Below are 14,305 nucleotides of genomic sequence, written 5' to 3' on the forward strand. Positions count from 1 at the left end.
TTCCCAAGACTCCTTTAGTGGAAACTGTGGCACCATCTTTTGAAAGAAAAAAGGAAGAGAGGGAGCCTGGCCCTGTGTCTGGAGTTTTAATTCTCTGAGGGACCGACTCCAGGGGGCAGCTAGGGGACTAGAGATCAAAGTAGGAACCAGTGGGCTTTTCACTGTCTATCCTTTCACAGACTAAATTCAGTGAATGTGACCTGAGACGGGAGCTCAAATGTTGTGTAGCCCCCACTGCTTCAGCCTCCCGAATGCTCAGATACAGGTGTGCATACCACGCTCAGCTTAATGAAATTAGAAAAAAAAAAAAACAAAAACAAAAAAACCTAAGACAGATACAAAGGAAAACAACAGTAACCCCACAGACCCTGAATGCATTTGTTCACTGTGACCCTGCTACCCAAGAGAAGGGGTAGGCCTCTTCTGCCACCACCACCACCACTGCAACCTTTTCAAGAGTTTATCTCATGTGCTAAGTGCAGTAAGTGTCCCACACCCCACATGTCACATGCATCACCTCTTTGGATCTTTCCAGAAGCTCGAGGCTCTATCTAACATTATAAATAGTGTGCCTAAAGCCACACACTTGGTGGGAAAATAGTGAAGCTAAGATTAGGACTCCATCAATCCAATTACAAAACCAGCGTTCTCACCCGTGGTGCCCCACTGTCTCTAAATAGAGAAGGAGCTCGTGGCTGAGTAGCCCAAGTCACACAGAACTGGGTGTCCATGTCCCCAGAACAAGCCATCCATCTTAGTCCCCTTTTGAAATTCAACAGTAATTCCCGAATACCTGGACTCACTACACATGACCTCGAGCCTGTCGATGCCTGCTGGGGGCGAGAGACCCACAGTGGCAGCTAGGCAGGGGAAGATGGAAGGCTTATCTGTTTGTTTTGATGAATGTAAATGAATTCTACTGCTTGTCAAAACGTTATCAAGACCCTGGTGAAATGAGCACCCCCCCCCCCCAGGGTGAACAGAGAGTGAAGGCAGGGGGAGAGAAATGCTCAAGACAGATTGCTTTGATTTGAAATGAAAACAAACAACTTTCGAGGGGGAGGCAGTTTTCATTATTTTAGAGACCTTGGCATCCTTGCATATACATTCATGAATTAATCATTAAAATCCTGAAATCTGGAATAAATCATGTGGGTTTTTCAATGCCAGCCCACAATAAAAGGGACCTCAAAACCATTATAAAAAATAGGACATTTAAGCTGACACGGCCAGGAATGACTTTTCCCTAGGAATAAAGTGAATGAGGTGTGTGTGTGTGTGTGTGTGTGTGTGTGTGTGTGTCAGCGCCAGGTCCCAGGCCAAGGCTGTGTGTAAGCCAGCCCCAACCATGTCACCGCAGATTAGTGCTATTTAATATCTGCTAATGGGATGGCTCTGTCTGCCTTCGACAGCAGGATCAAAAGAGGGCCGCGCAGCTTTTAAATTATTAGCGCTAATTAGGCAAATCAAAGAGGAGGAAGGCAGGGAGACTAGAGAACACATTAGCCGCAATGCAAGGGGATCACTGCCTACCTCACACTGTCAAGACCAAGCCGCCAAACAGCCAATTAGTGTTGAAGACCCTTCCAGCACGAAGGAAGAATCATCGGACCTGCTCTGGGCGGAAGCTGAATGGCTTCATTACAGTGGCTCGCTAATTAAAATGTAAAGGTTGCTGATCATTGCATAATTAAATAAGGTAGCAGGCTACAGCCCAAGTACCCTAGTGCTTGTGGATGGCTCCACCTCTAGAGCCTCCTCTGTGACATTCCCAGGCTGCCTGGTGCTGTCCGTTGTCCTGAAAATCATGCTGCCTTCTGAACAAAGGTGTTCTGAAGGGCCATTTCTCCCAGCACTGCCTCTACCCACCACCAATCCCAAGAACCTTCTCGTTTCCTTTAGAACCCCTTTTCAAGCTAATTAGTCAAGGCAAAGGAGGTGAGTGGTGTTCAATGGGAAGACAAACAACCAGGCCTAATTAGCTCCCAGCCACCGCAATCTAAATATAAAATCGCGGAAGCGGAGGTTGCCCCTGTTAATGTAACCTTTATCTCTCTTCTTTTTTACCTACCAAGCAGACATTCTATTTCCTTAAGAGTTAACTGGGGATGATTCCCATGTTTTACATGGGAATCTAAGGCTCTCCTGAACCACAGTCATTCCAGGTCCTTGTGAAAGACGGTGACAGGGTGGGTGTGCCAGGTTCCTCAATCCCTGACAGGTATCTTTTAATATGAGGTTGGAGGAGATGAAGCTGTGCTAGGAGAACTGAATGTTCTCCAAACTGTAGGAATGATGATTCTGTTTGCGTTTTCCCCCTTTGCGCAAGAATGCATTCTGTGTCCTTTCTTTTATGTTCTCTCTCCCTCAGCATCTTCTCGCTCACATTTCTAGCTCCGCTTCTCCTCCTATCTCTCGTGTGCCTTCCTATTCCTCTTCTTCCCTGCTCCCCTTTTGAGACAGGATTTCATGCACTCCAGGCTGGCAACAAGCTAGTGATATGGCCGAGGATGTTCTTTAGAGACTATTGATTCCCATGCCTCCATTTCCCACGTGCTGGGACTATGTGTGTCACAACATACAGCTTACTTTTTTCATCTCCTCTTTCTCTATGTGTGGTGTTTCTCCTTAAAAAAAAAAACTGCTTTCCAAGTTACTGTAGTAGTTATAGTAAAATGAGACCAAAAATGAAGTTTTATTTACTCTTTGCCTTTTCTCTGTAAGTCTGTGTGAGACTTTCCTAAGGAGATATGGACAAACGTCTACCACCCCAGATAGGCATGAATGACACACCAAAGTCAGGATTGCACCGAAGTCCATCTTGGTGAGCCACAGAGTTTATCAGACTTGCTTACAGGAGTATATGTGAGAGGTTCTTAATAGGAACCCGGACAGCTCAAAGACAGCAGCCTGGCTGGAAGGCCCACCCCGCTGTGGGTGATAGCTCATACAGTGCAGTCAGGAGCTCTCTGTACTGTATTCAGGAAGCTCGGCAGGTCTGGGAGTTTCCTCTTCTCAGCTACCCATACTTTTACAGCCTTGGGGAAGGAGAGACTTGCAAATCTGGTAAGTTTTAGGTACTTATTGAGACTTGTGTATTGTTTTCTTCCTGGGGGGTTGTTTTGTTTTGCTCTGCTCTTTGTTTTCTTTTTTATTTATTCTTTGTGTCTTTCACGTCATGCATCTTGATCCCATTCATTTCCCTGTCCTTCATATTCATCCTCTGCCCTTGCAACCTCCTCCCTCAAAAAAAAAGAGATAAAATAAAAATTAAGAAGGGAAAATTTTGTCATGGAAGCTGTAGTGTGACAGAGTGAGTCATGCAGTAAACCCCTTTATTCATATATTTTTATGTTCGAATACTCATCGTGAAGAGTCCTTGGTCTGGTTTGAGGCCCATGGTTTCTGCTACACTATAGACACTGGGTCTTCAATGGGACCCCTCTCAGATACCCTGCTGTGCCCTATGTTGTGGAGATCCTGCAGCTCTGAGTCTGCAGGACTGGCTCTTCCCAAGCTCCAGAAGTTCATAGATGTGGATGTTGGGGTAGCCCAACTCACAATCCCGGTCTGGGGACCACCTACCAGTTCTCCCCTGTCCTCACCACCAGGGTGAGCTCTCCAGCATGGCCCTGGATAGTCCACCCCTTGCAGAGATAAAGGGAGGAGACAATGCTTTCACATCCTCCGAGTCAGCTCTCCTGTACCCACCCCTTCAGGGCCAGCTCCACTCTGTTGCCCATCTGAGGTGTAGGAGGCACTCTCCCAAGTGCTGCAGCTGGTGAGAGGCAGGGACAGCTCTCCCGCTCTTATGACCTCAGGACCAGTTCTCTCACCTGCTACAGGCAGTGAAGGGGGGCATCTCTCCCCTGCCCACACCACCATATGGCCGATGAGGGGCGGGGCCAGATCTCCCATGCTTACATTCTTGGTATGGTTCACCTGCACCCCAGCCAATAGCGTTGGCTCTTCTGTGGTGCCCAGGTGAGGTGCAGGCTCCACAATCCTGAGTGCTGCAGCTGGTAATGGAGAAGGTCAGCTTCCTCGTCTGTCAGCTCTCACAGCAGTGAGGGGTAAGGCATAACAGGGAGCATCTCTCCTCCATCCATAATGATAACTAGTTACCATGACAGATAACTAGTGTGAACCGCTCTCAGGCTCACAGCTGTGGGGCCGGCTCCTCCGCACCTCCACCAACAAGATGGGCTCTATTGTGCTCCCCAGGCAAGGTACAGGACCTGCTCTCCTGAGTGCTGCAATTGGGGGCAGGAGGGTAGGAGCCATTCTCCCACTCTTATGACCTCAGGGCCAGCTCCCCCCCCCCCCCCCGCGCCTCATGCATTAACAGGCAGGAAGGGCATCTCTCTCCTCCACCCATGTCATCTTTTGGCAGATAAGGGGCGGGGCCAGAACGCCTGTGCCTGTGTTCTCGGGGCCAGCTCACCTATGTCCCCATCAACAGGGTCAGCTCTGCTATGCTGCCCAGCTGAGGTGCAGAGCCTGCTTTTCTGAGTGTTGGAGCTGGCAAAGGGGAGGGGCAGCTCCCTCGCCAGCAGAAGGCTGTAGAGGTGAGGTGGGAGAGTATTTTCCCCTCACCCCACACCACAACACTGCATATGAGGGAGGTGGTATCAGCGATACCCCTCTCCTGCCCTCAGAACTGGCTCACCCATGTCTCTGTCTACAGGGTTAGCTCTTCTGTGCTGCCCAGGCAAGGTGCAGAGCCCATGCTCCCAAGCGCTGCAGCTGGCGAGGGGTCGGGTCAGGTCCCCCACCTGCTGCAAGAGTCAAGGGGTGAGGAGAGGAGGGCATTTTTCCCTCACCCATGCCACCACATGGAAGACGAGAGGGGTGCCATTTGATCTCCCATTCTCATACCCTCAGGGCCAGCTAACCCAAGCACTTGCAAACAAGGTCATCTCTACTGAGCTGCTGCAGTGAGGTGTAGGCCCTCTCTCCTGAGTGCTTCAGCCATGTGGGACAGAACCAGTTCTCCCTAGTGCTGCAGCCAATGAGGGATGGGGTCAACTCTGTACAGTTTAATCTTCTCTACCTTTGGAGGTATCGGGAGTCTCCAGCATCAACACAGACCAAGGCTGCATCAGGGCCATGAACCCAAACATGGGCCCCGGCAGCAGCACAGGTCCAGACATCACCATTGTCCTGGGTGGCAATTAAGCCATCAGGCAATTAAGCAGTGATCCTCACTGCTTTTACCTTATACAGCAGCACTGTGTGAGGTCACTTCCTTCTCAGTCACTCACTGGATGCCTTAGTTTGTTTTCTGTTGCTGTGATACAAGCCATCACCAAAAGCAACTTGAAGAGGAAAGGGCTTGTTTGGCTTACATATCCACTGAGGGAAGTCCAGGCAGGAATCTGGAGGCCAGAACACAAGCAGAGGCCATGGAGGAGTGCTGCTTACTGGCTTGCTCCTTGTGGCTTGCTTAGCCTGGTTTCTCATATAACCTGGGGCCACAGGCCGAGGGGCAGTCCAGTGGCACTGCCCACAATGGGCTCGGCCCTCCCACATCAGTCATTAATCAAGAAAATGTCTCACAAACATACCCACAAGGTGAGGGAGAAAGGCAATTCCCCAGCTTAAGTTTCCTCTCCTTAAGTGGCTCCAGACTTATGTCAAGACAACAAGACCTAATTGTAGTAAGAGGCAGCTTATTCGTTTCCAGCTGCTCAGCCCTGAAATAACCACACAGAAACTGTATTAATTAAATCACTGCTTGGTTCATTAGCTCTAGCTTCTTGTTGGCTAACTCTTACAATTTAATTTAACCCATTTCTATCCATCTGTGTATTGCCACATGGCTGTGGCTTACTGGCAAGGTTCCCGCATGTCTGTTCCTGGCCAGGGCTATATGGCATCTCCTGACTCCGCCTTCTTTCTCCCAGCATTCAGTTTTCTCTCCCCTCCCTCCCCCATGTCCTAGCTCTCCTCTACCCTATCACAGGCCAAGGTATCCGCAGCATCCAGAGGGGACTCCCACGTCACCTAACCATCACATCCACTCTGATCATTGTCATTGTCCCTTTTGTGACATTTTCCCTCTACATAAGGGCTTTATAGTGGACAGAAATGTGTTTGCATTACAGCTCCGAAGACTGGAGAAACCAAGATGGAGGCCTTATGTGATGGAAACCCTCCTGCTCTGCCACAGCCTGACTGAAGGCAACACTTGGAGGCAGAGGGAGAAGGAGACACCAAACTTTCTTTGCTAGCAAAACTACTCCTGAAACAAACAAACCACTGATCTCAGAGCCCTTGGACCTCTCAGAGACCCTACACTCCAACACTGTAGCTTGGCAATGAAATTCTCTCTTTGTTAAACAATTTTGTCTTTATTTCTAAGGGTTATTGTTATATTTTACTCTCATGGGCATTTTGCCTGGTATATATGTTTCACTTGCGTGTATGTCTGTGTCCTATATGCTTGCCTTGTTGCCCACAGAAGCTAGACTAGAGCATTGGGTTTCCTGGCAGTGGGGTTACAAATGATTCTAGGACATCGTGTGGCTTCTGGGAATTGAACCTGAGTCCTCTGGAAGAGCAACCAATGTTAACTGCTGAGTCATCTCTCCTTCCCCAGAGATATTCAACTCGTGGCTTTGGGGAACACAATTCGACCATAGCAACTGAGCCCCAGGACCAGCTCTGAGAGATGCCATCTGCAAGGAGCATTCAGTGCCTGCCTTGAGACTGACATTCATGGGCAACAAAGGGAGGTCAGGGCAGAGGAAGGATTCAGCTGAGATTGTACCTTACAGGTGCCTAACTGCCCCACTGGGGGCTCACAGCTGAGGTGACGCTGTGAAGGTCTTGGGGGGGCTACAAAAGTGTGAGGACCTAAGTTTGAATTCCAAGAACCCACATAAAAGCCAGATATAATCGTGCATAATAGTGTGCACTCTGTAATGCTGGCGCTCCTGCAGGAAGATGGGAGGTGGAGGCAAGAGAAGCTTTGGGGCCAACTAACGACATATACAGCAGAAAAAAAAAATCAAGAGATCCTGTCTCAAACAAGGCAGAAGACAAGGACTGACACCTGAGATTGTCCTCTGGCCTTTACATGTAGACACCTGAAACCGCATGCACACATATCCCACACACATGCAGAGAGAAAAAAACAATACACCCTGCTCTCCCACGTGGTATGCTTCTCAGCTTTCACGTTAGCTTGGCGTCTTTTCTCCTGTGCTGGCGCTGGCTCCCCTGCCTTGCCTTCCTTTCACGGGAGCAGGAACTTATTTGGCTTGTTCACTTCCGCATCCTGGTGTCCAACATAATGCCTGCCTCGTCGTGGCTGTTCAATCAGTATTTGCTGAATGAATGCATGAGTGACATGAATAACACAGTGGTGAAGTCCTCAAGGGCAGGCTCCACGGCCTGCTGTTCTTGCAGCCAGAGCAGTAACTCTGTGAATACTTTATAACTGCTACCCTCCCCCCCACTGCCCTCCCCACTGCCCCATCCTCTCTAACCAGCCGCTAGGATTCTGAATTCAAGAGGCCTCACCATCATAATCCTGGGCTATTTTTGGTCTGTTTTTTCCCCCACTCTGCCCTGTTATGGTGGTGAGAAGAAGCTGGCTACCTGGGGCTTGCTGTAGCTCTAAAGAAAACCAATCTCCCTCTCTCGGCAAGCCACGAGGAGGTGTTCTCTGTACCAAGCTACGGGGCGACGGTCACACAGGCTGTGTTTGCAGAGAACCGTGTGATTACATTTTTAGCTTTCTGACTGAAGGTAGCCGTGAAATTGATTATGGAGACATACACAAGATGTAGGGCGACAGGCCCCAGCCACCTCCTCACAGATCCCTTCCTTCTTCCCGGACACACAAGCACGAGCTTCTTCCTCTCCTTTGATGGTCTGTCTCATTTCAGATGACTCCCCAGGCCTCAGATGCTCCCCTACGCAGACTCTGAGGGGCTTCTCCGAGCTAATGAGATTATGAGCCAGAAGTCTGGCAGTGGCCTACTCTAATCATCCTCTGCTCCAGGCTTAACATGTTCATCTAATTTGAATGCTGAAGAGAAACATCTTTTCTTTGTAGAAGACAGGAAGCAAGAGCATGTGAGGAAGGGATTCGCTCTCTGAGACACTATAAACACAGAAGACCTGGTAATGGCGTCTTTCCATGGCTGGCCATGTGGGAGAGAGGAGCCTTGGCTGCCACAGCTCTCCTTCACACACAGAAGTTTCCAGAAGCTGATGCAGCCTAGTACTGACACACAGGAACTAGGAAAGCAAGTGTGTGCGTCCTATGGGATGTACAAGGGAACCCGGTGGAGAAGGCAGTTTCATTGTGGCCTTTGTCAGTTTTGAGAGGTTCCGATGGCTCCCTGGAGAAGGAAGAAGGGCAAGGAAGGATCTTCCCTTTTTTAGGAGGGGAGAAGTAGGCTGGGGTGGTGGCTGAGAGAGCAAAACAGGTAGATCCTGGTGCTTGTCCAGCCTGTCTCGTCCATTTAAACACAGAGATTTGAGCACCCTGGCCTTAAATCCAACTTCTACCCCCAGCTCTGTGACTTGGAGAAAAAATGGTCTTTTTCTAGAAAAGTCAGTGCCCTCTTCTGCCAATGGAAGTAGCAACAATTCCCTCTAGGTGTGTTCAAATCATTTAATAGACAAGTAAGCATAGTGCTGAGCACAGCACAGACAGACAACATCTGCCATTGTGTTTCCATACTGTAAATGGAGATAGTATTGTCAAGGCCACAGGATGTAGGATCTCCTAGGAGACTAGCTTCCAGGCACATCTGTAAGGGGTTAACTAGATTAGGTTAGCCTCTGGAAAGGCCTGTGAGAGGCTGTATACATTATCCAGGAGTTATTTGAGTTGAGAAACCCCACCCTAACTGTGAGGGGCCCTATTCTATGGGCTGGGGGTTCCCTGCTTCCTGATTGCTGACATAATGCAGCCAGCTGCCTCAAGGTCCTGCCTCAATAATTTTCCCATGATGGACTGTACCCTCAAACTGTGAGCCAAAATAAACCCTTCCTCTCTTAAGTTGCTTTGGTGAGATATTTTGTCATAGCAACGACAGACATAATTAAGACAGATGTGACCAGACCTACCCTCTGGGTTGTCAGGTTTAAGTGAAGCAGTGTACACAGCGGTTGTACATTGTCTGATGTCGCATCTTAGTCAGCCCAGGCTCCCATCATAGCAGAACACAGACAACTTAAACAACAGAGATAATTGTCAAAGATTTGTTTTATTTTATATGCATAATTCTTTTGCCTGCATGTATATAGGTATACCATATGTATGCCTGGTGCCCAGGGGTTAGAAGAAGGCCTCAGATCCTGTGAAACTGGCATTACTGGGAGTTGTAAGTCACCATGTGGGTGCTGGGAACGAAACCAAGGTCCTCTGCAAGAACTACAGTGCTCTTAACCCCTGAACCATCTCTCCAGCTCCTTTAACATAGCTTTGAAGTCTGACAAGTCCAAGATCAAGGGTCCAAAGAGTTCGGGTCCTGTTGATGCCTCCCTTCCTGGCTGGCAGATGATCACCTCCTAACCAGGTCTTCAGACAGCAGAGAGAAAGTCAGTTCTTGGCTGTCTCTGACTATAAAGTCGTTAATCCTCAGATGAAAGCCCCACCTATCTCCTGAAGAGCCTGCATCAGGCAGACTTTGTCATTGCAATAAAATATGCAGCATACATAAGTTCAGAGAGAAGTGATTTATTTGGACTTATGGGTTTGGAAGGCACAATCCATAGTCCTTGGCTTCATTGATTCTGGGCCCAGGTGTAAGACAGAAAACCACGGTGACAGGAGCATATGACAAAAGCTACCCACTTCATGACATACAGAAAGCAGAGGGGGTAGGGAGAGCCTGGGACCAGATATAGTTTCCAACCTACTTCCTCCCACTAAGTCCTACCTCCCGAAGTTCCAGAACCTTCCAAGCAGTGCCGCCCCTTGGGAATCAAGCCTGGGAGATACGCTTCACATTCAAACCATAATAAGCCCTTCTCTAGACAGTCACACTGATAGTTAAAACCTAGCGTGTATTTGTGGAGAGGAGGAGAGGTCCAGCCAAGCCTGCAGTTGTGTGCACCCAGCAAGCCTCAGCCTAAACTGCAGTAATTGTTATGATCCTTGAAGAAGCACATGTCGGGGCTGGTAACTCATCTGACATTTTGATGTTCTTCTCATATCTGAATGACTACACTAGTTTCAAATACCCATCTTGGCTTAGAGCCACGCTGGCAGCGGACCGGTCAAGGACAGCACGATGGAGGCTCCTTTCCAGTCACTATTTCTGCATGCCCCACACCCGGCTTGGCTGGGTGTCACTTTCCAGTGACCATATCTGCAGCCGCTCTTGGTCTGGTGTTCGGTCTTAGTTTTGGTTTCTTGAAACAGGATCTTGCTACATAGCCCAGGCTGGCCTCAGATTCACTGTGGGACCTTGGCATCTAGGTCGTCGTGAGTGCTGGGATTACAGGTATGTATACCTGGATCTGACCCCTTCTTACAGGGCTTCCACTGACCTACCAGGATGTTCCTCAAGCTCGGGCAAGGAAACTGTGCATGCCTGGCAACTTCTTTTCCCACACAGCCATGACAACTTGTGGTGTCATGAAATCACTCAGCCAGGTCCCAGAATCTGCTTCTGGGGGACCCAGTTGACTCCAGCTCTTTCTTCAACTCCACCCCCAACCACACCGTACCTGACCCTCAAGTGTTAACCAGTAACTCCTCATGGCAACCCTGGTAATGTCAATGGTCCTCATTCTGCAGATAGGGAAAGACAATGTAGAGAAAGTTCTGGTCACACATCTGTAAAGGACACACATCTGTAAGGGACGTGGATAGGATCTGCTTCCCACCATCCTTTTGCCCCAGTCCTGTCTTGTATTCTAGATACCAGACTCTTCACAGAAGAGCTATTGCTTCTTCCTTCGGATACCCTAGCACTTAACTAATTGGGCAGCACTCATCAGGGGTGAATGAATGAATGAATGAATGAATGACTTGAGTGCTTGTTCAGCAGCTACTTAGATCTTTTAGATCAAGGCAGGTCATTTATCCACCTGCTCAGGAACCTCTGTTTCTCTCCTAGGGCTCAGAAATGATCACTACAGATTTCGTGCGTTCTCATCACCAAAAGCTTCAGAGGATTCTGAACCAGTGCAGCCACAGTCTCATTTAGCTGCTCTTCCCTGGTGTCTCCAGACTATTTCTAACCACGGACCCAGGCGCCAAGCTGCCTTCGCGAGGTAAACAATAGCAGCAGCAAAAAGGGAGCCCCCAAGCTAAATCCACCGACCACAGTTTCATGCCATATGTTCTATTATTGCCTCCATCTCATGAAAGAGGGGACGAGATCAGAGTGTCAGGTCATCTGTCTGACAAAGCAAAGCAGGAGAGAAAAAGCCGGGGTTTGGACCTAGTTCCGTCCAGCTCCTGGACACACACTGTTAGCTCAGAGGCCCTAAACTCGGGGTACAGAGCAAAAAGTCCACCATTCTTTGATTCTGTATTCAGTCGCCCACATTTTAGATGTCTATCTCACTGGTAAAATCTGAGTTCTCAGGCTCTTTTGAACCTACTGATCCCTGAGAGCCATGTGCCCAGTAGATGCAATGGACAGAAGCCAGGAACTCTGCATGACGGAGCTAACACCCCCAGTATGATTAGTCTCCGCCCACTGCTCTAGTGGGGTCACCTCGGCCGTGAGTTACCAGTTTGTTTCACACCATCCCCGCTGGCCACCTCCATCATCTACTGTGCCAGCTCCCCCTCTTATACCTAAGATGGCTCCTCCCGCGAGGAGGAACGATGACAGCATCTAGATGCTGTGGGCGACGCTAAGGTGGTGCCATTCCACATTTAACAAAGTATGACTGCGTCCGTGAGCTTATTTGATTGTCAAGACAATAGACATTTCCTGGCAACTGATCTGGGCCAAGGTCTGTCAATAAACACAAGAGAAGCAGAGGGGAAGAGAAACAGAATAGTCTCTGCCACAGAAGGCCACAGCCCTGCAGTGCAGAGAAGCCACTGAAAATAGAACCAAATGTGGTTACAGAAGATGTTTAGACCCAGAACAGCAGAACAGGGAGGCCAGAGAGGCAGCACCCAACCAGACAAGTGTCTGAGCTCAGGCCTCTATAACCCAGTGTCAGAGGCTAAGCTGACCCGTTAAAACAGATTTGTTTATCACAGTTCTCGGGGCCAAAACTTCAAACTCTAGGTGCTTCCAGGAATCTTCTAGTGGGGTCCTTCTAGGGGGTCTCTCTCTCTCTCTCTCTCTCTCTCTCTCTCTCTCTCTCTCTGTGTGTGTGTGTGCGTGTGTTTCTCTCTCTCTTTCTGTGTATGTGTGTGTGTGTGTTTCTCTTTTTCTCCCCCCCCCCCCGTGTATGTGTGTGTCTGTCTGTCTGTCTGTCTCTCCCCTGGGTCTATAGCCCTGGCTCGCCTGGAATTCACTGTGTGGACCAGGATGGGCCTGAACTCACAGAAATCTGGCTGCCTCTGCCTCCTGGCTGCTGGGAGTTGAAAGTCTGCATGACTGTACCCAGTCTAGGGTCTCTTTCACAAGGGTACTGGTTACCTCCTAAAGTTCTACTTTCCAATTCCATCACATTAGAGGTTAACATGCCAACATACAGGAGGGACACATGAATTTGGTCCACATACGTGGGCAGCTAAGATGTTTCACAATCTCCCTGATTCACAAGGGTGATGAATAGGACTATATAAGTATGTTTCTGGCAAAATCATAACCATGGCAAGAAGTCAACATTATTCCTTTGTAAGGCATGAGCTACTCTTGCCAGAGCCTCGGGGGCATAGGTGACCTTGTCCCTGCTGGGTTTCCATCTTCTCCCCCAACCTCTTGCTCAGCTCTGCATCTGGACAGCTTTCTCTTAACCTGTAGTCTTCACACGTGAGCTTCCCATCCCTTGGTGAGCTTTCAAGTCTCACTCCAGACATCACTTCAGGAACAGCATCCCGACGCCGTAGTCAGGTAGTCAGGTCTCTTTTGTGTTCAGGGAACTTCCCTTCAGAGTGTCACAGCTCATAATTGTGCATTTATGGGGTTCTTGGATGGACGGCTGTCTCGCTCTGAGACAGACTGAACTATTAGCCCCAATCCCTTGCACTTCTGTTTCTACTCATTTTGCTATATGATCTCAAGGTCTTCCCAGCTTTGAGCACAGGACATTTAGGTCATTGTAATGTGGATGAAAGTGGCAATGTACCACTTCTGAATCTAGTACTTAGACACTCTGTGCTCCTGCCATCACCGTAAGAACATGGCTAGCTAGTCCCTGGGTCAAAAAGAATGAAAGTCATGTGGACCAGACCTATAAATCAATCTACCACTTAGAACCACCCCCACAGAACCCAGCTGGTTCAGCCAGTCCAGGCTCAGATACATGAACAAAATACTTCCCCTGAGCCACTGAGATGATATAAAGGTGATGTGGTGTTGCAAGGGCTGAATGACACACACAGAAGCTTGAGCTAAGCATCATGGAAGCATGCACTCACTGTCCTTACACACCGAGTTCTTACCACACACAGCTAGATGCACACCCTTCCTAAATATTTGCTGAGGAATAATGGTGAGCGAAGTAGATGATACCAGACCTGCCAGAGACGAGCGGACCTCACCAGGCACGGTATCCTCCAGTGAGTGAGAACAGCCCTAGCTCCTAGGAGATGAAGAAGGAATGAATGAGTTGTTTGCTCTGAGCCTGCTCTGTTAGGAGCGTTTGCTCTGAATCTCGAGGCTGACAGAAGACACCCACGACAGAATGAGTGAGTGTTTGGACCCTCGGGAATATTAGTTAGACCCTATCAGCCATTGAAGTCTGACTGGACTAGAAATTTTCTCCCATAATGCTCATTTTCATTTCAATCAACGCGGAGGCCAGAAAAGTTGATGCTATTAATTATGATAGATGCCTCTAACAAGAGGCTAATATGACTGTGCTTGGCTAGATCACACCAGACTGTCTCCTTTGTTCCTCACAACTGCGTGGGAAAACATAAGAAACCTGAGTTTGAGGGCCTAGCATCCGCTGACGCACTCAGCCATCAAGGATGCAAAGGAATTCAGTCAGGCAACTTGAATTTAGAGGCTGTGTGTAATGAGTCTTTTTCTGACCCTACAGCCAGCTCCCAAATAATAACATGGAGACTTCTTATTAATTAATGAAAGCCCAGCCTCTAGCTTAGGCTTGTTTCTAATCAGCTCTAATAATTTAAATTAACCCATTTATATTGATCTGTGTTTTGTCATGTGGCTCACAGAAGCAGCCCTGACCACCC

The sequence above is a fragment of the Microtus oregoni genome, unplaced genomic scaffold, assembly GCF_018167655.1.
Source record: "Microtus oregoni isolate MIOR12 unplaced genomic scaffold, Mior012 000004F_ref0000308, whole genome shotgun sequence".
In the NCBI taxonomy this organism is placed as follows: domain Eukaryota; kingdom Metazoa; phylum Chordata; class Mammalia; order Rodentia; family Cricetidae; genus Microtus; species Microtus oregoni.